Genomic DNA, 27,937 nt, shown 5'->3' on the forward strand with positions numbered 1-27,937 from the left:
TATAATTTAATACAGATTCTATTATACAGTAGCTGTAGCCATGGATCTCTAATTGATACCTTACTGCACTAAAAGACCTGATAAATTTAATAATCTATTTTCCTTTCCATATAGTAGAGCTGTGCATGAGTAGTCTGATGGTGGTTTTGTTTACATTTCTTTTCAAGCAAGAAGCTATGTAATTTTTCTTCTTTTACTTTCCTGTTTATTTTTACAGATGTTGTAGTTTACAAGAGACCAGCGCTAAAGATCTGGCAGATTTATCCTAACAAAAAGGCAATTTGCACTAGTGAGAAAAAAAATAATTAGAGTGTGTATACAATCCCATCACATAGGATAGGCCTTAGAACAATATTGGTTATAACTGGTCCATTACCTTCCCTGAGAAAGAACGGATAAAAACACCCTTGTGTCTCATTGTCTCTGCTTATGGTCAGGCTCGCTTTGGTGCTTTAATATTTCATTAGTTGCTTTGTTTTGGTAGTGTGTTGTTTTTAACTGTGAGGCATATGAATTGTTCAGCCCCCTGAACACCTCGTGGGAAAGGAGGGCACAGGCTCAGTTGCTTGATGTTTTCATGATGTACTCAAAGAAAGTGAGTTGAAGCACATTGTAGCATGGAAATTGCACAGCAGAAATAAATATGTAAGGAGTACAAGACATTTGTGTCTGTGCTCTGGCTACCTTGCTATTCCTTTAGGCATCTTGTTACTAAATCCAGCTGCCCTCAAGTTTTATAACCCAGTTAATTTGGTAATCAGCTTAAAGTTATATGAACAGACACACTGCATGTCACTGAGCATGAACGTTTTCAGTGGCCTTTGCATAACTCCTCCTTAAGCAAATCAGGTTGTCCTGCTGGAATCTGAGATGTATCTGCTGTTTCTGGAGTTTCATCTTGAATATGGACTCCACAAGTTTGCTGTCATAGTTCCCATGCAGACATCTCAGGAGGAAAAGAGTTGATCCTTTGCCTCTTGGTTGGAATTTTTTAGTGCTCAGGTGCGGCACTCTATGTGTGTGCGTGGCACTGTTCTTTCACTTTGCACTTAACAAATAACTTCTTTGTGTGTAGTTGGATTCTGATCTGTTCTAGGAAGAGGCTAAAATATCTGTTGTTCCATGCTGTCCAATATTCCTCTCAAGGACACAGAAAAAACTTCACCCCAAACCCATTTCTAGCAATGACCATAGTTCTTGAAGCGACCTTGCCCTACGATTTTTTGCTAGTAGTGGCAGCTGCTGCCTGCATCTACCATCTGCCCTTTCCTATAATCACCTGCTTATAATCTACTCAAGCATCATTTCTTCTTAAAAACATGAGCTTGTACTAGTACCTGTTGGAGCCATCTCTTTCATTCTAGGCAGGAAAATAGTGCTGAGGAAAGGATAGAGCTTCCATGTTGAGGATGGCCAGGGCAGTGCAGTTTAGGCATAAAAACATGCTTAGATAGCAGTTGTCCTTAGTTTTAGAGAAGAGGCAGATTCCCATGTTTTCCTGCTAGACCAATAAGAGGTTTGGTGGTGGGAGGAGGAGGCCTTTAAACAAAAAATCACTGTTTCTTTTCTCCACCTTAATAGCTTGGAGAAAGGTTTGAGGTTTTTATTTTTTGTTTGTGTGATTGTTTTTTTCTGGTTTCTTTTATCCTGAATTCTTTGTGTTTTCTTGACTGTATCTGCCTGCAGAAAATGAAGATTGTTCACTTCATTGGTAGGGCCTGAGTGAGGCTGCAGAATCTCCATAAAATGTGACAAAATGTTATCTAATTACAGATCAATATGACCTCAGTAACTAATGAAATTTTATGGAACAGAATCGTACTAAAACCTCATTATCCTTGGGCCTGATGTAAGTAATTGAATATCCTGATTTGTTTTTGTGAGGGTCATATACCACAGGTAGGAGAAACTGTCAGTCTGCTCTCGAAAGGAATACTTGTGATCTGAAATATGCATAATGTGGTTTAAGTAGACTTACATCATCTGCACTTACATTTCTCATTCTATGAACTGAAAAAGAATTAGGCTGCTCTTTTTAAATGCAGGTTTTTTTAGGAAAAATATCCTGAAAGGATACAGGCTTTTAATGAAGATTTCTAAGGTTATTTATCAACCTGTTTACTTTTATTCATTATGACCTGGCTTCAAACAATTATCGTTCTGTCTTGTCAAGTTCATTGTCTGCCTTTGTAATCATCTTGAAAATATAAGATATTTTGGTCCATCTTTAGAATGGACTCAAATGTGGCACATCACTCAGGACTGAAAGGATATTGTCAAAGGGACAAAATTTCTCATTATTAATAAAGGAGATCTAGCTGTCTAGGAGGTACAGAAAATGACTGTTGATTTCCATTCTCTCAACAAGAGAGTTTTATAAAAGAGCTGTCCCCCACCCTTGAGGTAATTAAAGAGGTTTAAAAAGGTTTGGAGAATGGCTCAAGAAAAGTTGTAGTCTTCAGAGTTTAACAGTTGCATTTGCTCCTTAGACTTCAGGTTCTTAATCCAAAAGATTTTTAACCCAGGGAAGCGTTCATGGCTACTCAAGGTTTTATTTCAGCAGTTTTGTGTCTGGCATTGCTCACTGCCCTACCCCAAAGAGGATTGCAGGACTCTGTTATATTAATTCTCTTTCACATTCTCTGCAGTCATTGATGGTAATGCAAGATAAAAATAGGCTGTAAAATCTGTGCCAAAAATGAAAATGCCCCAAGATTAATGTCTTGGCAGAGGGATCTATCTTTTAGTTGTTCCACAGAAATGAAGAGTAAAATAGGGCAAGGAAGGCAAGAGACCAGCACTAATGAGTAGGGAACTGCTGGTCAGACTAAAGGGAAAGAAGCAAATACATAGGCAGTGTAAACTAAGTTGAGGAAGGCCAAGGCAAAGCTGGAACTGAACCTAGCAAGGTGGATGCAGAAATTAACAAGAACTTCTACACGTCAAAGAAAACCAGTCAAAGAAGGTGTATGTACAATAAACAACGCTGGAAAAGTTATAACAATGAAGTGAGAAGAGTGAGGTACCCATCAAGTTTTTGCCTCAGGCTTCAATAGCAGTGTCTCTTTCTAGACTTGTTGGATGAAGAAACAGGATGGGGACTTGTGGAGCAAAGTCCTTTTCACTGTAGAAAAAAAATCAGGTTCATAACTACCTGAGGAACCTGAACGTACATAAGGGACCCAATGAGATTTATCCCAGAATCCTAGGGAAATTGGCTGATATAAGTTGCCCAGACACTCTCCATAGTATCTGAGAAGTTGTGACAGTCAGGCAAAGTCCCAGGTGACTGGTAAAAGGACATCTTAAAAGATGTAGTCATCTTTTAAGAAGAGTAGAAGAGAGGGCCCTGAGAGCTACCGACCTGGATTGCTGAATCCAGCTCTGGGGTCCCCAGCATAGGAAGGACATGCATCTGTTGGAGCAAGACCAGAAGAGGACACCAGTATGATGAGAGGGATGGAGAACCTCTCCTGTGAAGATAGGCTGAAAAAATTGAGATTGTTCAGCTTGGAAGAAGAGAAGACTTTGAAGTGACCTACTTGCAGCCTTCCAGCATTTGAAGGAAGCCTACAAGAAAGATGGAGACTGTTTACAAGGACGTTTGGTGACAGGACAAAGAGGAGTGGCTTCAAACTGAAAAAATGAGTTTAGATATTATGAAAAAATTCCCTGTGAGGGTGGTGAGGCACTACAACAGGTTGTCCAGAGAGGTTTTGAAACATTTCCCATCCCTGGAAGTGTTCAAGGCCAGGCTGGATGAGGCTCTGAGCAATGTGGTCTAGTGGGAGATGTCCTTTCTCATTGTGGGGATGTTGGGACTAAATTATCTTTAAGGTCTCTTCTAACCCAAGCCATTCTATGGGTCTTTGATTCTTGTGTCTACATTGCTTTCCTCTCATCTTCCATATGTGCCTCAAATTTTTAGATAGTTGGTACTGTCTAAATTCTTTTTTTGTTTTAAAATACTTTACCACTTGCATGTTACAATTTTTAGCTCTTTTTCATTCTTTTTCTCTGCTTCACTTAACATATTATGTCAAAAGGTTGTTCTTGGTAGGTGCTAAACAAACACTGAAGAAATGATTATACTATGGCTGTTTCTTGCAAGTAATGTGATAAATCCTGTTTATAGTAGCTATGTTTGTGTTCCAAGCCATCAATTAGTATAAAAGCTGCCAAAACTCATTTTTGCTTTAGAAATATTAATCCTATATTTCTGGGATTTTGCCTCTGTCTCTGGGTTTATAGAAAGGTGACACAGAGCTAGTAAAATGCCTGCTGCTCCCTCCCTATTGAGTTATCCTTTTCTCTAAGTAATGGTGAGTCTCTCAGAATATAGGACCATGAAGACGTATCTTGAAGGCTCTCATTTCTCATTGCAAAATGAGAGATACTTTCAGTTCCTCAGTTCAATTTTCTCTTGGCTTCATTTTCAGCTTTTGCAGGCTTTCTTTAATGCACTTGTGCTGCCAATTCCATAGCTGTTTAATATTTCAATTTATATCAGTATGAAAAAGTGGAATTTATCCTTTCATTATTCAGCACTTGTAGATATGATTATGTGCTTTGTTTCCATAAGGAGGGAAAAACACTGTGCTGAATCTGTCCTTTTGGTGGTAACAGAAATGTACAGGTGTTAGTGCATCAGTGAAGAACGATTCTGTACACACTTTTTGTATATGTAGAATTTATGTTTAAAATGTGCATATGAATTAGTGAAATTTGGATTGTGTGTGTGCAAACTGTATTATTTCACAGTCCAGTTTGTTTTCGTTTCAGATTTCGTTTCAGATAAATAATACTTTGTTAGCTGATGACACTGTCATATGCTATCAGTCACTCCATTCTGATGATGGATTCCAAGGATAAAATGCTCCGTGATTTCTGAAAATAATAAACATTGATGTGCTGTCCCAGGATTGTCCACACAATGAAAGTTCTTCTGATATCAAAATTTTGCTTCATCACGTTTTATTTTCTGTGTTTTTCAGAACTGTGTACCAAAGTACAACTTAAGGGATATTTCTCTGTCCAAGGGCTGCCATTTACCTTCATAGGGATTGTGCACATTCAGTTTTCTTATGGCAGTGATGGATTTTCAATGTTCAGATCCTTTGTAATAAATTAGTACTGCTGAATGTACACCTCTGCTATTAATGGATTTCCTGGTAAATTAAACATTTTGTCTGTAGTACAGATTATATTAGGTGAAACAAATTAATTGATTCCTTAAGTTTATGTTTATAGAAGAGAATAATTTGTAAAAATATTTTTAGAGTAGGTGTTACAGATAGAAATCCTGGTACCACTATTAATAGGAGGGTGTTTTTTAACTTGAATTTCAAGGGTGAAATATGCCTTTATAAATATTTGTGAAGCTTCTGAAACAAGTATTTTCTCGATTGTATAGTTTCTGGCAACCTGCATGATCAATTAAGGATGAAGAGAAAATATATTTTTATCCATTTGGTTAAACAGAAATTCTGCTTGGTTTACTTAAGGCATCTGTTGTCGTAGTAGACCAACTTCCATGATGTAGGCAGTGTATGTGAAGTCTGTCTCATAAATTATGTCTTATGGGGAGAAAAAGGAAGAGAGTGAGGAAATGCAGACATTAAACACACATACTGGGACTTGTCCACAGTCTGATAGGCTTTATATCATGATAAAATGTAAGCAAACCTTTTGTATTAGTGTTTTTTCCCTTATTGTTTTTTGAACATTGAACCAGTTTTCTTAATCAGATTAATAGTGCTCTTGCATTATAATTGCTCCTGTCTGGAAGATGTTTTCACAACACTTGCCAGTGTATAAACAATAGCCATAGAAATCTATGTATTTTAAAAAATTTGTTTTAATGAATTTGTGTTTTTTTCCCATTTCTTGTTTGTTTATTTGTTGTTTTTTTTTTTCTTTTTTAGTAGGATCTGACTCTATTTTTGTGCACTTGCTGCCTCCTCACTGGTGGGGCAGTGAAAGCAGTACAAAAGACCTTGAGGCTGTGCAAGGGCTTCTCAGCAGCAACAAAAACATCTCTGTGTTAGCAACACTGTTTTGAGCACAAATCCAAAGCATAGCCCCATAGCAGCCACTGTGTAGAAAATTAACTCTCTCCCAGCCTAAATCATTAGAGATTGGAAGTCCCAAGACCTGCAAGACTCCAGATAAGCTAAATCTATGATCAGAATGTGATCCAGCATCATTGTGGATTTCACTGAAACACCCTTCCTTTTTGTTGTCTTTAGTGAAAATTTTGGGCACACTGTACTTGCTAGTCTGAAACTGGAGTCAGATATGGAACACAAAGAGCTGTTCAATCTGTAAAGGACTGATTTATGGTATGCAATTGGTTCTTAAGGGAAGAATGTCTACTGTTACTTAAAGTGTCCATAGATCAGTGAACAGTCTCTACATTTAAAGAATAAAAAATACTATTAGGAATTTCCCCATTAAATAATTCCCCACTATTTTTTTAATATACCATATCTATACAACATAATTACTGATGCTTTTTTCAGACATTTTAATAACTGCAAGGATCACTGTTGGGTATTTTGCTTTGCTTCAGCTTGACAGTTTGATAGCATTTTTAGCCAATAATTCCTGCGTCAAACAAGTAATGGCAGATCAGTAAGGAGTGCTCCTTCTGGAAGGACACCAAATCTTGCTTCCAAGATTTAGAATGAAGACAGTATTGCATTCTTGATAAGATGATAGTTTCAGAGTTCAACATATATAATCTCATTTTTTTTTATTTGAATCTGTTTGGCTTCAGTGTACAGACACTGTATGTTAAAACTTTATTGTTTATCAGATAATGATTATTTTACATTAAGGAAGTGAATTAATCTCAATTACATAGTCTCTAAATGTGCCTTATCTGCCTTCAGTTGGATCTGTATTGCACTGAGAAAGAGAGATAAAAATTGCTACCCACATATCACAGTTCCATAGTTTGAATGTTGTGACCTTAAAGTGTGCAATCACATTGTGTGGGTGCAGTTTAAGGCCAGCTGTTTGTGACCAATTCAATTTCTTTAAGTGAGATAGATTACAGAAACAGCTGGCTATCACGTTATTAGAGATTAAGTCTTAAAGAACTGCAATTAAAATAATTATGTTATTGTTTCTTTCTGGCTGCAGGAATGCTTCTGGGGCTATGGAGATTAGTCTTGTTCACAATGACTCTATATTTAGAAATGACTGACTTGTTTAAATGGTGGAAGAAAAATATGCAACTCTAGTATAGCTTTAATAATAGAATCATTACTTGAAGTAATTTTTTCTTCTTTGTTTCCTATTTGACTGAGGAAGCTCACCGCCCTTGGAGTACCTTTAAAAGTCTATGCTCTGGGCAGGTGTAGAGCCATTGAGAACTCCAGTTCAGGAAGCTTAGGCTCTTCTCTGCTTCCCGTAAAATGAATAAAATGCTGTACAGAATTTGGATTCTATTCTGAGGCTGTCACTGCTATCTTCACCATCACATTGGTTTTAATTGATGTGAGACCTCAGGTACTTTTACTAACAGTCATAAGGAAACATCTAAAGCTTACATAATCACTCAGCCACCATCCTTTTCTGTGCTACTCATGGGGATTGAGTCATCCCCCCAAAATAACCCTGCAGAGATATGTCTCTTGCATCCTCAGAATTCTTTGGGACAGCTGTGGTGTTTGATTTTTAAGTGAAAATATTAGACACACACCTCTCAATATGGATAGAGGCAGTTTTCTTTACAGGACCAGGCAATTTGCATTTCCCGTAGGAGCTTTGTCTCCAGCTCTACCTCTTGCTTTATTTTTGGTACAGCCCAAGACAGTCTGTAGTGTGCTTTGGAGGGAGAAGGTGCAGGAAGAGTGTTTTCACTCTGGTTCCAGATAGTGAATAAATTATTTGATTGTTCCCTGGAGAGCAAAGCAGCATGGCCTGCCAGTGAGCTTCAAGCTGCCTGCAGGACCTTGGGAGTGAGACCAGATGGGCTGGGAACCTGCCCAAGCCCTGGCTCCCGTGCGCTGCTGCTCCCGCCAGCCTGCCTGCTGCGCCCCGAGCTCCCATCAAAGGCGTGTGAGGATCCTGCTCCAAGGCCGGCCCCTAAGGCAAGCCAGAGCTTGAGCCTATTTCTAACAGGCTAACTAGGCCCTGGGGTCTTCTGGCCATACTTAGCGCTTTCTGGAGCAGTAAAGGGAGAGATAAATCATTTATAGAGGTGAAAGCTGCTGCTTCTCTGGACTGGTAGGAGAGGCTGGTTCTAAAGCCCTCGTCAGTTGCAAGTGATCCTGAAAAGTGGTACAATGTCATGATTTCCTGTTCTGAATTCTGATGTGGGGATCTTATATGATAGTCTGGAGGGGAAACAGAGAGTAAAAAGGACAAAAAAATAATCTTGCCAGTAAAAGAGATGGCAAAGGCTTTTTGAATAACCATCATGATTTTTCAGATGCAAAATGTCAGCTTTCATTGTGTCTGTGTTACCAGACAGGCTTAAGCTTGACTGTTTAGATTAGAGTGTTTGTTTGTAGCTCTGAACTGTGGCAGAAATATGGGATCAGTATTTAGCTAGTGCATTTCTAATTCCTCATCTGATGAAAGTAAAATGATAAGGTATGAAAGATATTTTACTAACTGCAACTATTTTCCCTTGCCATGCTAAAAGTCAGTCTTCAAGGCCATTCTCACTCATATGACCTCTGGTTGCAGCTGAGTTACCGAAGTACTTTGGTTAAGTTGGTAGAATGATGTTCCTGAATGTTCAGAGAGAGTGGGAAGCCTTACCGTATTATCCAGAATGGAGACACGAGCGTGGATGGTGGGCTGAAGATGTTTATCCACATAGTCTGGCTATTTCTGTCTGGGTGCCCACTCATTTCCTTCCCACAGCAAAGAAACTTTTGAAGATGGTTGTATTGGGTCTGGCTGAGGTGCTCATTTTCCCACAGCAGCCCTCCCAGTGCTGTGCTTTGCAGTGGTCGCTAGAAAGGTGTTGGTAACACCCAGTGTTTTGGCCACTGCTGAACAGCACTGGCACAGCATCAGTGATGTGTCTCAACATTCACCCCCAGACCCTTTCCCCAGATCAAGGGACTGAGGGTGGGCAAGATCCTTGGACGGGACACAACCAGACCCCAAATTAACCAAAGGGATATTGCTTACCATATGACATCAGCTCAGCTGATATAAAAGCTAAGAGAGAGAAAATAAATGGGGTAGTATTTGTTATTTACAATGTTTGCCTTCTGAAGCAATCATTCTGCATGCTAAAGCCCTGCTTCCTGGGAAGTATCTGAATGTCACTTGCTGATGGGAAGTAGAGAATAAACTTTTCTTTCCTCTTTGCACACAAAAATTTTGCTCTCTTTTTAGTAAATTGCTTTATCTCAAACTATGAGTTGTTTTCCATCTTATTTTCTCTCTCCTGTCCAGCTGGGAAGGGGAGTGGTAGGCCGGCTTGGAGGGCAGATGGTGTCCAATCAAGGTCCACCCACCAGAACAGTGTATGCAAAATAGATAAAGCAACAGCTTAAGTAACTGTGACACCAAGTCAAATGATTGAACACCAAAATTTCAGAAAGTGCAATCAAAAAGAGTAGAGGCAGTATTTAATGATGGCATCAAAGCACATGGGAAATAAAATGCTGGATCCACAAGTCACAACAAAATTGCATGGGAATGCAGTAGTAGAGCTATTCTTAAAATTCTGCTGCTATTTCTGAAGATAGGGAACAGTTTTGCTCCAATTAGGCTAAAATGAAGTAGACGCCTAAGACAGTATGGTGAAAACTGTGGATATGTTCTGTAATTATCCAAGGATAGTCATATTTAATAATTATTGAAGTAAACAGTGGAAAATATTTGAAGTGCTCCTGTGCAAGAAGCCACATAACATATGGCCATCATCACCAAAGCACAGTTGAATGACTGTAGGAGGACTGTGAGCGACACATTTTGTTTCCTTCTAGGATAACATATTTTCTTTACATATATTCAGTCCTTCGGGTTTTTAGGGGACTTGGAGTCTGAATATCAAGTGTGGAGTGAGCAGTGAAAAGTCTTAGAGGCAGAAGGGTGCACGTGCATCATTTGCCATGAAGTGTTTGAAGGTTTGTTAGCACCAACATGGGTAAGCTGGAGTGTAGCACATATGTGCTGTACAGGGACTTTATAGAGAGAAATCTTAGTGTTAATGTGGGCCTCAACTGATACATATGTGTGCTACAACAGAAAAAGTTAGACTGAACATGACATTGCCCTGATGTGATCAAGGACCATGTAAGTTTTTTGTGTGTCTTTTCCATTGTACTGTATAGCATGCAGAAGCATTTTGTAAGAATGTAATAAATTTGGAACTATCAGGATCCTTGAAGGAGCTTGAGTGTCCATCTAATAAAGTATGTAAACTAGATGCTCACTGCTTCAGTACTGCTGCATATATTGCACTAAGATTTGTTCTTGCTGATTTTTTTTTAAAGTAGTGTGTGATATTTACAGAATGGCTTTGAGTATAAACAGAAAAGCTGCAATATTTATACCAAGACTGGTGTTAAATATAACAAGGCTTTATGTTGTCTCTCTTTCCACCAGCTGATCTCCTTCAGCAGTACATCCAGTGGATTTACAGTTGTATGCCATTTACTATTTACCCATCTCACCCACTCATGCACCTCTCTAAACCTGCCTCAAATCCCAACCTGCTGTGGCCTCATTCCCTCTCCAGGCAGGTACTTGGCTCCTGCTGAGGTGGTGTGTGTGCTGAACAGCCCACTGACCCTGGCAGTGACCTCAGTGGTGGTGTCTTGTCTCTTGTGTGAACAGCATCTCCCGTCTGGTTTTCTGTTCCTGAATAAACCAAAGCTTGGATACAAACCTAGGCATCCTTTTAGGCACCAAAAATTCCTTCAACAAAAAATTTCCTTTTGTTTTATGTGTTGATAGCTTTTGAGAAGAGATTTTTCCAGTGCTGTTAAACACAGCCTGTTTCCTCAGAGAGCATAGATGCGGGGGTCCGAAGAAAATCTCTTTTTGATTATTTGGTAGTCTTTTGTGACACATGGAAGATTCAGTTTAAAAATGGCAATCATATAACCTGCTCAAAAGAAGAGAAAACATGAATGAAAACGCAAGGGAGCAGTACTTCACCTACCTTAAAAGTGTGAATAGTCCTCTCTTGTTGGGTTCACCTCATTACAGATGGAGTTTATATTCTTTTTGATTTATGTTGGTTACTTTGGAAATAGACTTTTATGTATTCCCTTCCTTTTCGATGAGTTCCTTTCCTCCACCAGGTAAAACCTGAATTCTATTTTTCTGTAAATGCTGACAAGATAGGAAGTAGTTCATACTCAGGTGAGCCATTTTGCTCTTTATCCATGGTATCATGGTGTTCTTGCTAACCTGAAATACTATTTTAGGGCATGCTTATAATAAAGGAAGGAGTGCTCAGAACCCTTCCTGCAGTGACCTGTTGCATTTGGCAAATCTAATTAAAAAAGACTGTGAATGCCTTTTGTTGAGAGGCTCTCTTTTCTTTCAAAAGAACATGTTAATCAAGATGTGATGCTACTCATTTTTCGACAGAACTCTCTTCAGATGTTCCTGGTGTTGAAAGGGTTTTCCTGCTTTAATAATTTGCAGGCTTTGAAGGTTTTTCTCATCTCAGGTAGATGGAATGTCAGACATAATTTTTTTAACCAACTGGTTGGTTAGAATAAAAAAGAAATTTGTTGTCAACCTTTAATTTCAAACTGTTGTATAAACAGAAAAAGCTAAACCCAACGGTTTCCAAGTTAAAATATTCTTGTTTTGTTTTAACTCTTTAAACAGAACATTTTAACAAAACTCTTCATGTTCCCTTGAAATCTGAATGTTAATTGTTACACACAGAATAAAGGAGTTTTAGTTTAGACTGTCTGATTTAAGTTAGGGTAGTCTGTGCTGCAAATTTCTGGTGATGGGGTACTAAGCAAGGCATAAGTAATTCTAGGTCCCCAGGTTTAGCACTATGTGTGGCAGTGAGTTCAGAGAAGCCCTCTCAAGATATGCCTCTGGAACCACAGCCATGTAATTATTTATTCCTTGCTTAGGAAAAATGCTTGGGATACAAGGCAAGGAATAAACGATACTTTAACTCTTGGGTATGGGACAGCTAGAAAACTTGTTTCAATTCCATGTTCTAGGTCTACTTTTTATAAATTAATGGAGATTAGGACCAAACAAAATGGATAAAGAAAACCCAAAAGACTTTAAAAAATGACTTCTGGTAATTATCACTAAGCATTCTCTGCATCACTATGGAGAATTTAACAATATGAACACAGTAAATTCCATTAAAATCTTTCTGTTGTAGCATTTAGTAACCATAGTAATGATGAGAGTGTGAATTCCCTCATCATGGTAGTACTCTATACTGGCAGTAGTATGATAGTAGATGTTGGCAGCTGCTGTTCAAACACACAGAAGATAAGCAGGGAGCTGGTGAAGGTTAGTTATTACATAGCTAATAACATTGCCAAGTCACCAAGCTTTGTGCTGAGACTCATGAGGTAGGACAGTGATTTCAGAGAAGTCTTCAGTCTCCTCAGTTCATGTCTCTGGAGCCATAGCACAAGCCATGTAGATACAGAAGCAGTGCATGTCCAGGAGGGAGGCAGTAGGTTGCCATAGTGAATGTAAATGCTGAACTGGTGTTTATCCACAACTAAGCTGCTTTAATGTTTTCACTCACTACAGAAGTTCTAAATGTCTTTCCATAAACAGTTACAACATGATTGTTCTTTGTCTTCATATTAAATCAGATTTTAAAGAATATATTCTGTGGCTTTTGACCATTCTTGTGTATCAGGATGAATTATTGGTGTATTTTTTTTCCACTGACTGAGCTGTGTCATTTCCAGCGCAGTTAATGATGCAAATCTTTAGCCCTGATAGAAAAGAACATGGAACAGCTGTCACCACATAGCTGGGTCTCTGCTCCCTGGTTCCTGGCAAGACCAGAAGAACAAAACTGCTGAGCTTATGCCTATTACCCATGACCCAGATGAGGTTAAAAGTGCTGCCAGTGATTGTGCTAGTAGCAGGGAGCTGAGGTGAAAAAGGAGTTGTCATAGAAACTCCAAGGGATGAAAATTCTAACTTTGTTTTTCACACTCAAATTTAAATTTCTGATCAGGCTTCCTGGTTAGATTTGACCTTTGGAAGAACCACTGTCTCTCTGTTTTACTGTACAGATAGCTGGAGGTTCTTTCGTATCTCCTGTAATCTTGTTTCACCTTTGAATTGTGGGTACCTGATGTGTGCTGCTGTCAAGGTTCCTTGAAAATGTCACAAACAAAAGAACAAAAATACCTTGGCTAATCGCTGGTGCCTGCATATCCTGCCTTCCTATCTTTTCATTGTCCTTGTGTCTCAATGTGTTTTACGTAAAAATGTTTCTGAAAACCAAGTACTTGACTAGGAAAAAGAGTAAGACAGCACATTTTTTCGGTAGTTTTGTAAATTTATCATGTCTGTTGCTTTTCCAATGTGAAGTGTTGGGGTTTAGAGGAGAGAGAGCATTACAACAAGAGAAATGGAAATGCTACTTCAGTTCTGAAATGCTTGGTGTGGTTCAGCTTCAGTTGTTCTCACAGCCTCATATCCAGCTGCATGGAAACAGATAAGCATTCAAATTAAACACAAATACAGATTCTATTCTTTAATATCTTTCCTTGAGTCCCTCATCTGTTTTCAGTGGTTCTGTGTCAAGGGGTGTATTTTTTTGTTCTTGTTTTCTTGTTGGTTTTTGATTTTTAATAAAATATGTAGCCTTCTTTGTTCTTCATTCAAGAGCAAATCTAAATAATTTCATCTTGAGGCGCTTGTCTGACAAGGCATTCATGTCCCACTTTTTACTGGGCTGTTTTAAAATCTTACCCCCAAAGAATCCAAGTATTTACTACAGTTAGATTTTCTTTGTTTTGTTCTGGTGTGGTCCTGAAGGCTTTTTGGCTTTGAGGGATTTGTCAAGGTTAAAGAAAGGAAGAGTGATTTTCAGGCATTGTGTTGCACTATTTCTGAAGACACTGTGTGGATGTTTTTGTTTGTCAGTTTTGTAACTGCTTTTGAAATCTCTCTTCACATTTTTCCTGAGCATCTGTATTAAAAGGCTGAGATAAACTGCATTACAATGAAACATTGGCAAGATGGACTATTGGAAGCAAGAATAAATTAAAAGAAAAGTCTCAGTGTGTCTTGGGATAATGTTCACCTTGTAAAATTTTGCTTCTCTTTTGTCACTTTAAACCGATTGAATGTGCTGGTTAAAAAAGCTCCCTTAAACTTTCAAGCCTGGTGAAGTTGAAGAATTTGGTTATGAAAATGACTATCTATAGATGGACAAAAAGATTTTGTGATGCAGATGTTCTTCTTTCACTGCCTTTCACTGTTGTCTCTGCTGTATTTCAAGGGTACGAATGATAAAGAAATTTTGCTCTTTACTGAATATTGCTGGGCTGTCTTCAGTCTTTTGGGGAAATGGAAATTTATGCTTTCAGTAGAGGGATGTTTGATGCTGTGAATGCAAGTGGGAGTCTAAAATTACTAATGGGAATCTTTTGTGAATTACCCATATTTATGTAGATAACATGGATGTGAGCTAAATCACATATCCTTAAAACTGTGGCTTGACATAGATTCTCAGATGAATGTGCACATAACTGCATAAAATGCCTGGAAAAGAAAGACTGTACTAGGATGCTGAAAGAAAATTACAGTGGAAGTAGTGGTGGTAGACTGAAATAACTCACCTCAGTGCTTTATACCCTGCATGCTCTCTTCATAGAAACAGTTACAAAATAAAAGTATCAAAGCCTAATATTGTAGATGGCACTCTAGAGTTGAAACCTGGAAATCATTTAGTCTCAAAGAAGTTTTGAATTCTTCTGTGCTAATCCAAAGTAACAAAATATTCTGAGTTAGCCAGCCTCAGATGAAGATCTGTATATAGCAAGCTGCCTCACAGGCCTTTTGTTTTCTCCAGATCCCACTAAAGCTGAAAGTGGAATGAAAACAGCTGTTATTTTGTATTTAAGATTTTAATTTGTAGTCCCAAGGTGCAAAGGAAGATAAGAATTATGAAAAAAGAAAGAGATTTGGACTGCCCAGGAGATTTGTCCGAGTTTTGGGATTTACTTGTTCATAGATACAAATGTAGTTGTAATTGTCAGCTGTGTCAACTGATGTTTTTAATATCTATTTTGAGGACTCTAAATTAACACTTCACATTTTTCAGAGGACCAGCTTTGTAAATAAATATTTTTTTTTTTCCAAATTCATTTGGGCTACATAAACACTTTGAAAAGCTGTTTGAGGCAACTGTTTGAGCCTCACAGTCCAGATTAAAAATATTTTGTTGTTTTTATTTTTCCTCCTCTGTGAAAAGATGTTATTTTGCCAACATTTTACAATTAGGTGGGTCCCTTGCCTTTTATTTTAAAATAAGCTCATCTCTGAATAAAAGAATCTCTCTTTTATTCATAGATTTTATTCCTAGTTCTTAATCAAAATATTTTCTCTGTCTCTGTGATAACCAGTTCTTTTCAAAACAGGTATCAAAGTGTGTTTGACTACAGATCAAGGTTCTTTCCATTTGTCAAATCTGACTTTTGTTGGAGTATGGGTAAAACTGGTATCAAGGTCATCATAAGTACAACTTTTACATTTCTCCTAAATTTTATGGATTTCTTCTTGGAATAGCTTTCCCATGATTATATATTCAGTTTTGATAGCAAATTGGCAGTTTGTGGAAGTTTTCTAGGCCATCAGGAAACCAGCTCTGCTCTGTCTTCTGAATGTTTATAGAAAGGTAAAATGTGTCAAAAGTCAGTGTATAGAATATTTCAATTTTGTCAAAAGGTTGAAAATTTAAAATATAATTTCATTTTTTTTTGAAAAACTGTTCAATGTCATGAATTTCTGGCATGTCTAGAATTCTTCCTTGAATTTTTTCATTGCAATTAGTTTGTGTTTCTGGCTAACTCTGGAAAAAAAATGAGTGTGTTTGTGGCGATGAATCAAGATTACTTGCTGGAATGCAGGCTTAAGAGAGCCAGAGGATAGTGGTGATTTCAGAGTGGTTATTAATGTGTTAATGAGTGAAACTCACAACTCATTTCATCTAAAACAAGAAAGACCTGTCAGATAGCAATGTATTTTTGTTTTTATGCTACTTGGGCAGAATTGGACATGTTAGTAGCAATGTGCTCTTTATACCTCCCATATTCTTTTATATTTCATTCTTTATAGACAACTGAAAATTGGGGCAAAAACCATTACACGCTTCTGTAAATGAATGATTTCTCAGTCTTGACAACCCAGAAGTGATCATTTGTCAATTTCTATGACTCAAAGTGCAAACGTACCTGAATTTTCAAGTTACATTTTAGAATAGCTGCCATTTTGTATGGCACTCATGTCCCTTTAAATAATTCCTTTCCTTTTAGTACTAAATGCAATATTCCAGTAAACTGTATTTTCTAGATTATCCTGATGAAAAATGAATATATTAATATATACATATGAGAATGGGAGTGGATATAGTTGTGAGCTTCTATGTAGCCTGCATAACAGTCTATTCTTTAATATACAAATGAGAATCCAGATGATTTTTTTTTTCTTCTCAAAGCTATGAAAAAGACAATTTCAAAATTTAAGATTACAGGAATTACATAGCTCATCTCCTGTATTTATACAAGGTCTACAATTAATCCACACACACTGAATTTCACTTTGCAGTAGTTAATGTCTTCTCTGAAGACCGATGCATGTAAATTTGAGGAATATTTTCCACTTCCTAAATGTGGTATCAGGAAAGTAAATTCTCTTTTTTTTTTCCAGAAACATGGTTTATAGAGACACATATATTTTTCTGTATTGGTAAAACTCAATATGAAAATATTTTCTGGTATCGGACATCTGCGTATCTTATGACAGTAAAAGTGGAAGTGGTTTTGCTTTTACTTACTTGAATGGAGGTCTGGAATCTTCATGCTAAGAGGTATTCAAAAATTGACTCAAGAAGGCTTTGAGCAAATTAGTTTATGTTAAAGTTGCATCTGACATCATAGCTGTCCCAGCTTTGAGTGTAGGTTTACTAATCCTCCAGACCATCCCTTTCAGCATTTGTATGACTGTCAAAAAAGGAAAAAAAGGGGACATGTTTGACATGTTTAGCATTAGGCATTGCAGAGATTTCAAAAGATATGTCCTCAGATGTCTGGGCAGATACTGGTGATGCCTTGAGAAGGCTGACCTAGAACAAAGGCTGGACAGGACTTAAGAATAAAGTAGATAATTATTGAGAAGCCTTAAAGGATCCACCTTGGGCAGTACAGGAGCCTGGCCAGAGCTACACCCAAGATGAACCTAAAAGTGATCACAAAATGGATGACTGGTCATGGAGTCTCACATTTTTATAAGTTTTGGTCAATAGGCACATCAGGGTTAATTGTCCAATTAAAGCTTCAGGTTATGAAGTCCCATCCTTTGTGTTTTCTCTCTTCAGTCCACCCTTGGGTTTGCTTTGGGCCTGAAACTTGTAATGATTGTCCTTGGTATCAAGCTAGAAAAGGAATTGTTCTGTCCACCTACTCTGTGAAGAGAGCTCACTAACACTTAACATGAAGCTCAAAACTACACATCTAGACAGTACAGAAACTGAAAAATATGAAAGCTAAAACTTAAGGCACCAGTGAGAGAAATGCAACAAGATTTTATTCTTCAAAAGCTGCAGGGGAGCAAAAAAATAACAAAAACTCCTTTGTTGAAATAAGGAGTGAGTGAAGCATGGTCTGTGGGAAAATGTCATCTGGATGCTTATTTGAGTTGCCAGCCTGTGTGTATTTTTAATCTGGGTCCTGGAGAATTAAACAGGTTTGAGTTTCTCTTCTGTGTCACTTGAAGTAGATAAATGACTCTTTGATGTTAGGAACTGAGAGTCCCTGAGAAATGGGAGACATGGAAGCAGGGATCCTGCAGGGGGTGATCTTCAGTAACCCTGCTGGAAGATGTTGTGATGACAAAGGAAGACAGCAGATATATTGGAGGTATTCTGTTGAAGTGGCAAACTGAGTTAGTAGATGCAGAAACTCATTTTTCTGCAGGTTGAGTTGGAGACATTATTACAAATAATGTCACAGATTCAAACTCACTTGGACTGCCAGCAAAGGTCAACATGTGCACAACTGTGATGCTGATGGCAATGCATCTGTGAAACTGATTCCAGCTGATGAGGAGAGGTGGACTGAAGAGGCAGGAGTGTTCTTACAAGGTGTATGTCTCAATGCCATGAGTTGCTCAGATCCTGCATGCCATACTACCCGGACAGCATAAGATAAAAAGAAATGAAATTTGAGTAAAAAGGACAAAATAATGGTATTGACAAGTCCCAGTTAAATAGGCCATGTAGGAAGACACATATCTCAAAACAAGTGTAATGTGCTGACGTGTGACCTTTGGTCAGGGGGAATCATGAGGAGAAATCTCAGACCGTTTACTATTTAATATGATGAAAGGAAAGAAATTGCATGTTACATTTAGTTAAAATCAACAGTCGGTGCAAAGTCTGCTAAGATTGAAGCCTTTTTCTTTTTGTAAGTGTGCCTACATAAGCCTATGATACAGGGTAGCTGTTTGTGCACATTGTATCTGTTTTTAAGAATCTGATTCAGCATTTCACTTTCCCCTTAGGAATTCAATATTACTATATTAATGATAGAAAAGAATAATTAATGGAAATGCCTTTGTGAACACTTGAAGAACTAGGGAGTCCTGTTTTACTTTGTTTATACTTTTTGATGAAGAGATATATGCTCAAGTTATTACTTTTACAAGACAAATCCATAAAATTTAAGAAAAGCAATGATGCAACACAGATGAAGTGCAGAAATATAATGGAATTGCCAAAACTATATTCAGGAGATATTGTCCTTAATATAAAACTATTAATTTGGTAAATGAATACTCACTTCATTGAGCAGGAGACAAAAATTACAGAAAAAAGTCATTGTGAAACTGGGTCAATGGAGCTTCACAAAGATTAAAAATGAACAATAGAGCTGAATTAAAAGGAATGTTAGCTTCAGATTCTGATATGTACATCTGAATTTCTGCTTTAGCTCCTCATTTCTGACTACCTGACAACAAGGAGATAAGAGTGCAAAGGTATCTTTGAGACAGAACTTTTGAAATAACTTAGAGGACCATGAAAACTGGGGAGGGCATGATTTAAACAAAAACTAAAACCCTGAGCCAACTGAAGCTTTACTAGTGTTTTTTGCTAGCTTCAGAAACTGTTAATCATAGTGGACTAAATTCCACGCAGGTGGAAGACCTTTAAGATCATTGAGTCTACCTTTACATGTAACACTGCCAAGTCCACCATTAGATGATGTCCCTAGCTGCCACATCTGCACATCTCTAAAATGCCTTTAAGGATGGTGACTCAACCACTTCCCTGGGCAGCCTCTTCCAATGCTTAGTAACCCTTTGGGTGGAGAAATTTCTCTTACTGCCCAATCTGAACCTCCTCTGGTGCAACTAAAATCTTCCCTGTTTAAACTGAAGGCTGGAGTGGGAGAACTGGAAGGTATTTAAGCAGTGAGGGGAATTAGGAGGGGAATTACAGAAACAACAAAGCCCTTGAGTACCTGCTGCTTTCTATGCAGTCATATTTGGTGCCAGAGCATGGTTGGCTGCATGTTAGTCCAGCGCATCAGTCTCATCTTCCCAATTCTGTTCACTAATATGTAGAAACCAAGATACAGGCAGATAAAAGTGAGGCAAGAGAAAACTCCCAGGGCAGGGAAAGGGGTGTTTCATTAAAGGAGACCCAAGAGGCTGTTCCTGCCATCACTCAGGGTGCTCTGTGGGATTCCCTGCCTGAGGGTGCCTGTGTGGGGCCAGTCAGGGTTGGGCACCTCTGCCGTCTCCCAGCCATGTCCACTGGCTGTGCTGTCTTGGGTCAGCTCTGACCACAGGCACTGAGATTTTTTTGGGGTACCTGTGTCAAGTACAGCTCTCTCAAGTACAGGTCTCTGTGTGTCAGTCAGTCAGGAGCTGCTTACTGGGTTTGCTATTCAGCACTTGGGTAGAAGCTATGTTTAAAAATATATCAAATAACTGCAGAGAAGCAGGGTTTAAGCAAGCCAGTTTTGGTACAAGAAAAGATTTATTGAAAACTTAAGAAGAAAAAAAGGGTGGGAGAGTGCAGTTCTGAAACATTTTTTTAATGAGGGAAGGAACAAAGGACAGTTCAAGATGTGTTCGTACAATAGTCTGGAGCACATGGTGTGACTCTTGGGAATGGTCAGGGCCAGAAGTTGGACTCAGTGATCCTTGTGCACCCCTTCCAACACAGAATATTCTGTGAGAAGCTCATGCTTTTGAGATGGTGCTTGGGATAATAAGAGGCTGGACTTGATCTCACAGTGGCTCCCTTCCATCCCTGTGACCTTTGCAGCCTATGTGTGAAAACATGCTGTGCACGATGAATGCTGGAGCAACCAAGCTGATAAAATAAATCATCAGTATTTCACTGCCTCTGTGGTGGCTGGAGAGAGTTTGTTCCAGAGGGGAGCCCAGCTGTGGGAGTGCATCTGTTCTTCTGCCCAGTTGTGGACCTGGAGGCACCTAAATGTGCTATATGAAAGGACAAGCAGCTTTTACTCAGGAATTTTTCTGTGTATAACTGATCATAGAAGTGAGAGGCTTTTGAAAAGTCATCCTAATTTCTCAACATTCTGATTGAAAGAAAAGATTATGATTTTGTAAATAATCATATTTCATTTTCCTAAATGCTAATTATTTTACCTGTTTGCTGTCTCTTCAACCTAGCTGCAAGACAGTATGCTTGGTGGGTTGTGTTTCATTGTTCCTTCTCCTCCAGGAGGTGAAAAAGTGCTAGTTTGTAGGGAGGTAGATGTTGCCAGCATTGGAACTGCTGTTTGAAGAATTTGTGGGAGGAAAAGAAAATGTGAAATAAAGATCCTTTTCTAGGAAGTTTTTCTGTTTTAGAAAAGATTGTAGGGAATGACTGGTTTCTTTCCTATTAACAGAACTATGCTTTAGCTTCTTATATTTTTCTGTGCCTATTGTCCTGGACAACAATCCCCATTTTTCAGTTTAATGAGCACTAAAAATCCTGCCAGTTTTGTTTAAAAGAAAAAAAATCTTGAAAATAGATTTCATGTAAGGAGTGCAGATTCTATATGAACCACTTTATATTGACAAACTTTTCTCTTTGAGTGTGGATACATGTTTTATGCACTTAGCTCTTCATTATTTTAATATAAGTTTCTACTTCAGTTTTTGAAATTATTTTTCTCTTTTGTTTTTCCCCATGCTAGACAGAAGATACATACAGTAACTTTGTAATATAATTATTTGTATTTGCAGTTCCACTGTACTTCCAGATACATACAGTCATAAATGCATATTACAGTTTTCAAGAGAAAAAAGGTGAATTTTGAGGAGTTACGGTGTTCCTTTCAGACAAAGACAATAGCTCTCCTCAGCCTGATTCCATAATGGTGTTATGGTAATCTGATCATCAGACTGCCAAGGGAAAAGAGTCTTACAGAACCATGTTATGTGGGAACTAATGAGTAAGAAACTTCAGGGGATTGAGTTGCTTTTACAATTACAGGTAATTACAATAAATGAATTAATTACAATTAATTAGCGGCATAATTGGGATTCACGGACATGACAGTAATATGGTTATTTGTAAAACAATCACACAAAACAATCTTCTCCCCAAATCCATTTTAAAATCTGGCAATTATTTGGTTGGTATTATTAAGATTATACCCAGGCTTAATTTCTACCTTTAATCTCCAGTGTCCTCAAAATATTAGAGGCTTTTTGATACACTGTGATCTCCCACACTGTAAGGTTAGAAAAAGCCATCGTGCTCATTTTGTGTTTATGTAAGGCCACAGATGCTCATAGTTAGCTGGTATTTCCTTGTTTCTAGAAATTCTTTGGTGAAGTTAGATAAATTGAACAGAGCTCAGTTACAAAGGAGTTGAATGTGGTGTATTTTACTGAATTCACTGGAAGATTTTATAGGAGGGTATTCACACCTTAATTCATTAAGATTTTATGAATTCTTTCAGTATACCAGGAAATTATAATAACAGAGCAGCAGGATTAGCTTTGGGTGAAGTGATTTGGAGAATTTGAGGTGAGAGGTCTTAAGAAAACTTTATGTTCTAGATGTGATTTATACACGGTTTTTCTTCTTAAATACAATTAGAAAGTAGCAAGTTTTTTCTGAATGTGCCTTCTTAGACTGTGGTATTTACAATTCACAACATTCTCAGGTAACTGTGAGGAACTGTGATGTTATTGCAGTGTAGTGCAGAATTCTATAGTGGCTTTACAATGCTAAACCTGATTCTTACCAGCCTAATTCTGCAGTTTCCAATTACAATATCAGTAGCATTTAAAGCCTGTTGCAACTGCTGAGTACTTACCCAAATCTAATAACTAAATACCACATGTGAGTTTCAGCATACTGAATTTACCTATTGATCCTCTTAAAAGGATATAAAAAATTACTGAGAAACTAAATGTAGTGTTGACTAATTAACTATTTGAACAACTTCAAGTCTTGTGCTGCTGAAGAATATCCAGTGGTCTTTTTATAGTAGGTTACTGGTTTATTAATGAAAACCAGTTTTGCTCTTGATTTTCTTTGTCATTGAATGAGAGAATGGTTTGGGTTGGAAGAGCCCTTTAAAGACCATCTAGTCTTTCTGCCATGGGCAGGGGCACTCTCCTCTAGACCAGGTTGCTCAAAGCCCTATTAAAACTGGCCCTCAGCCTTGCCCAGGGGCCTTGCAAGTGTCACCCTCCTCATGGCATGTGGCAACTGCTGCTGCTGCTGCTGGCATTGGCTTCCTGCTGCTTCTCAAACTAATGCTTTTCTCTGCTAACTGTATTGAACAGCTGGAAGTTTATAATAAGATCCAGCTAAAAGAATGTGACTTCTAAAGTCAGCAATAATATGACATTTTTATTAATAACAGCTCATTCCCAAAGGTGTTCCTGCTCTTTTTCCAACAGAGAGAAAACTTTCAAAAATACATTTATTTCCAGATTTATCAACCAAATCTTCGTCATAGCTGTATATTACTCTTATTTGTTTAAGAGAAGAAAAGTAAAAAATATGAACCTTTGTGGGAAAGAAAAAGTGACTGTAAATAATAGTGTCTTTTCTAATGAAGGACACCAGGTATTTTCTGCTTTTACACTTGCTGGTACTCATCCTCATACACAATGAGTAATTTCTAGAGGCAAATAATTGTGTTTAAGATATTTTATCATGGCGATTTTCAAAGAATTTATATCTCTCTTTTATTATAAAAAATCAAAAAGAAGGATGTTAAAAACCAACCACCTCTTCACGAGTCTGTAGTCTGAAACTAATATAATGTTGCTAAATGTTGGCTGAGGATGTTTAGTCTTTTATACATCAGTGTGCTCAAGCTCCCTAGAATGAGGTGAAGTGTGTTAAATGTTGTGAGTGGAGATCATGCATTTATGCTACACATACAGCACCCCAAGAAAGTGAAATTTTTGTGTTTACATCTATACCCTATGATATGCCACTAGAAATTCATTTCAATACTCAGTTATTTTATCTTGCCTCTGGGAGCTTGGATTGTGGTCCACCATGCTCATTAATTTCTGGTGCTTTCATGGTTCCTTCAGCCCAGTGGAGCTTAGTGGTTGAGAAGTGCTTTATGAAATACTGTTTTTGTTGTTTAGAAGCCAAACTTCTGATTTGTATTAAAAAAATAATAAGCATGGTAGTAAAAGCAGAATATGAAAATAAAGCTGTTTCTTGAGCTATGATACTATTATTTGGATATAAATATTTTTCAGCATTTATATTTAATGCTCTGAAAAAAAAAAAGCAAAAGAAAAACAAAACTGGGAAGTTAAATGCAAGCATCTCACAGCTGAAGTCATAGCATCTGTTCAACACAATTTTAGACTTTAAATTACGGATTTCTCTTTTTTTTCTTGCATAGATTTGCCCCTGTAGAGAAAATTGCTGCAACTTCATCCAGCTGTTGTTCCAGAAATGGATAAATAAAGTCCTTTCCATTTGTTGAGCAAATGTCAAATTTATAGAGATCTGGGCTCACTTCACAGTGTATGTAAATCTGCAAAGAACTATTTTGACTTCTACTACCAAATAAATATATTTTATTAAAACAAATGAAATTTTTTTTTGTTCGTACAACAATACTTTGGCAATTCTATATGTGTATACTTATCCTAATTTATAGTTCACAGGTGTTGCCTTACTGGAAAGAGATAAAAAGGGTTTTCTGCAGATCAAATGGGAAGTTTGTGTAGCAGTAGGAAGTGGAAAGCACATCTCAGGACTGAAACTCCTTGTGCTGTGCAGTCTCCTTTGTCTCTGTGTAAGAAAGAAGGATGCCAGAAGGGATCTAGTGCCTACAGGCAAAGCAGATTATTTGATGTATTATATTAACATCAGTTCCAGACATGGAATTTACCTCTGCAAAGATTATCTCAGGTATTTTTCCTGTATTATTAGTCTCTTAGTTTACCTTCTGGCATCTAGTAATATCTACTGAAGATTTTATCCCAAGATGTCAGTGGTACTTTTCTCATGTTTTAAAGATTAAGCAACTCAAATCCCTGAATATATTTGGCATGTTAATTTTTTTGAGCCATGTAAAATTGCTAAATTTTTTTCCAAGTTTATTTTTTAAATAATTTTGTCAAAATGTAGGAGGTTCTTTTTTTTCCTTCAAAGACTATTTTTCTTATTTTGTAATTCTAAGCTGATGTTTGGTTAGGATTATTTAAAAGGAAAATTAGGTTGATAGCCTTTCAGATGTCAATCTTACAAAAAGTACTATCTTTGAAGTTTTCCCTGAGTGAAATCTCACCTCTTCCTAACACATTATTTGTTTTAAAAGATAAGTAATTTCATATCAAGCATTCTAAAGGTGAACTTGTTATTTTTAACTGCCAGTTTTTTCTAGGTCCTTTTCCATACTACAACAGTTTCTAACCTTGAGGCAAGATGGGGACAGATGCCTTTGAATGAGTAAGTAGGAATAGAGACTTAAATGTTCCTGTATGATCCTGCCAAGTGTATAACCTTATGCAGTTGGATAAGTCTGGGGGCCTTGAGGAAACATTAGTGCGTGGTAAATGTTAAGTTGATGCTGTGGCTCCAGAATATCTTCCTAGGCAAGGTTCCCAAAGGAGCTGTGGAGTGCTGGAGGGCTTTGCAGAGGGAGCCCAATGCCCACAGCGTGGGCTCCGCGATCCTGCCTGATCCTCCCTGAAGAAGCACCACTGCACCTGGGGGTTTAGCGGGGTGTGTGTGAAAGCTTCACAGCTGAAAATCTTCCCACTTAGCAGGTAATGCTGAGACACAGTCTGACAAGATCTTCTGTGAGTGAAGAGGCGCTTGATCCTGCGAAGCTCAGGCTCAGCAGGAGACGCTCTGTTCAAGGCTGCAGCAGAGAGTGAGGCACTTGGCTCGTTCAATGACAGGTGTGTTTTTCCTGTGTAAGAGGCAGCAGTTGGGTCCCTAATGAGCTGGGAGCTCAGCTAGAGATTGTGTGAATCAAGAGCTCTTGTTTGTTGCACTGGCAGATGTTGTTTCTGCAAGCAGCAGACATGATTACTGTCTGGATGGCCTTAAGATGTGACAAGTGTTATCTCCCTGGAAATTTGTCATGCTTGACCCCAAGCAAAGACAGACTAAAGCCTGTCAAATAGGCATAGCCTACAGATGTGCTGGCTGCTTATCATCCAAAATCACGGGGAGTTTTTTATTAAAAACAGAGAAGAATGCGAAGCAGTTTGAATCTGAAATGCTCAGTCAAGCTTAATTGTCTTTACTTGTAATAAACCTGTGGAATAAGTGGGATTTTTAGGAATATAATTGCATGTTTATTTTCAGGAAAGGAATTTCAAAAAGGAAAAAAAGTTACAAATTAACTGAAATTCACCTGGCTGTTAAGTTTTGCATCATCCTTTTTCAGAGTTTCCTGAGAACTCTATGTTTCAACATACTATTTCTTTGCTTGGGAAAACCCCCACATACCTAGTTCTAGCTGTAGTTACTTTAATAAGGGAAGTTTCATATCTTCCAAGTGGTGTTGAAGATTTTGGCCACATATTTGAAAAAGTTGGTTGAGATAACGGTGCACTTGTTTCTGGTTACATACTCATACCTAGAGGGAAAAAAAGTAATATAAGAAATAAGTATGTCAAAGAGAATATGGAGTTCCTGTTTTTCCTTCTAACTCACACAAATAACTTTAGTCTAGAAGGTCAGAAGTGACACACCATTTTTTTAAACTACTATTTTTTAAACTGCTATGACACCTGATAAGCTTTTATGGACAATAGGGTGCTTAGTTCTTGTCAGTTGTTAGTGTGGTGCCTGTGGTCCTGAACTCAGCAGTCACATGAAGACACAAAGTCAAGTAATCTTTATTTCTTTTAAACAACAACAAAAAAGAAACCCCAAAAACCCCAAAACAAGCTAACAAACAAAAACCAAAACAGAAGGACAGAAGGATGGGTAAGGGAAAGACGGTAATCAAAAAGCTGGAGTAGCCCGCACAGTGATGAGTGATGTATTTTGGATCTTGTAAAATGGTAATCCTCCTTCATTTCCTCTCTTTAACCTGTAATAGCCAAACTGAGATGAAAAGCACGTGTTTTCAGGCAGGGAGTAGATGCTGTGTTCTCAAGGCAGGCTGCTTTGCATGCTCAAGCCATGTCACAGAATTATATTTTTGTGTTACCTTAAAATATTTTAAAGTTTCCAGAAGTTCTGATGAAGGAAATAGGTTCCACAGTAAGAGTCAGTTAAGGCTAATGCTATTCCTTGGGATTCTGATTTTTTTTTCCTGTTTTCAGTTTTAGTGTAGACCTTCAGTGGCAGTATCAGAACTTTTACTTGGCTACTTCAGATCATCTGCCCTCTAGATAGAATTTTTCTTCTGAACATGTTTTATCTTCATATCGCATACATTATTTGCACAGGAATCTTTACTCCTACTGATCAGAGGAGGAAAAGTGACAGTCTCTTTTAATTAGAATAGCAAATCACAACATTGCTTCTGAAGTATTTATATCTGGTTGTCATGAAATGGATATAGAAAAGTATTATCTCTCAGTATTTACTTCTATTGTAACTACTTAATAGTAGAGAGAGACTGACTTTCCATTGGAAAATTAAAACTTGAGAAAATATGTAACTGGAAGCTAGATGATAAAGGAAATGCTTGAGGTCTCCAAACTGTCCAACATACTAAACCATACTTAGTGATTTCTGTCACTTTTAAAGTAACAAATATGTAGAAGAAATTTGGCTTGCACTGAATAAAATAATATAATATAGGCTTATACCAGACAGAGATCTGAATGCCTTCCAAAATTGATGTCAAAATGTGAAGAATCCTTCCACAAAACCTTGTTTTGTGGTTGTACAGCTAATTCCATATAATTTTACATATTCATCTCTATATATGTATATACACACACACGTGCATGCATATATATGTGTGTGTATATATATGTATGTATGTATGTGTGTATATATATATATATATATCTATATCATCTATATCTATCTATCTATCTATCTGTCTATCTGTGTTTGTGTCATGCTGGTAAACATTAAGAAGATGAAAGCTGATGATAGAATATCAGTGGCTTACCTTGCTGTCCACAGCCCAGATGAGCAGTAAATCCTGAGTGATGGTTAAAAAATCTCCCCTAATTAATCTAGAAACCTATTTAAAGACTGATTTTTAAAAATTTACAAGCTACTGGGAAATACATTAAAGGCATGAGGCAGTAGACATAGTAGTGCACTACATATTGAAGCTGA

At 37.6% G+C, this 27,937-nt stretch overlaps 1 protein-coding gene across 2 annotated transcripts in view; it reads left to right on the top strand.

Moving 5' to 3' along the window:
• Positions 1–27,937, top strand: part of SNTG1 (syntrophin gamma 1) — a 318,531-nt gene that overhangs the window by 44,364 nt on the left and 246,230 nt on the right. The window lies entirely within an intron of this gene.

Source organism: Parus major, chromosome 2 (genome assembly GCF_001522545.3).
Source record: "Parus major isolate Abel chromosome 2, Parus_major1.1, whole genome shotgun sequence".
In the NCBI taxonomy this organism is placed as follows: domain Eukaryota; kingdom Metazoa; phylum Chordata; class Aves; order Passeriformes; family Paridae; genus Parus; species Parus major.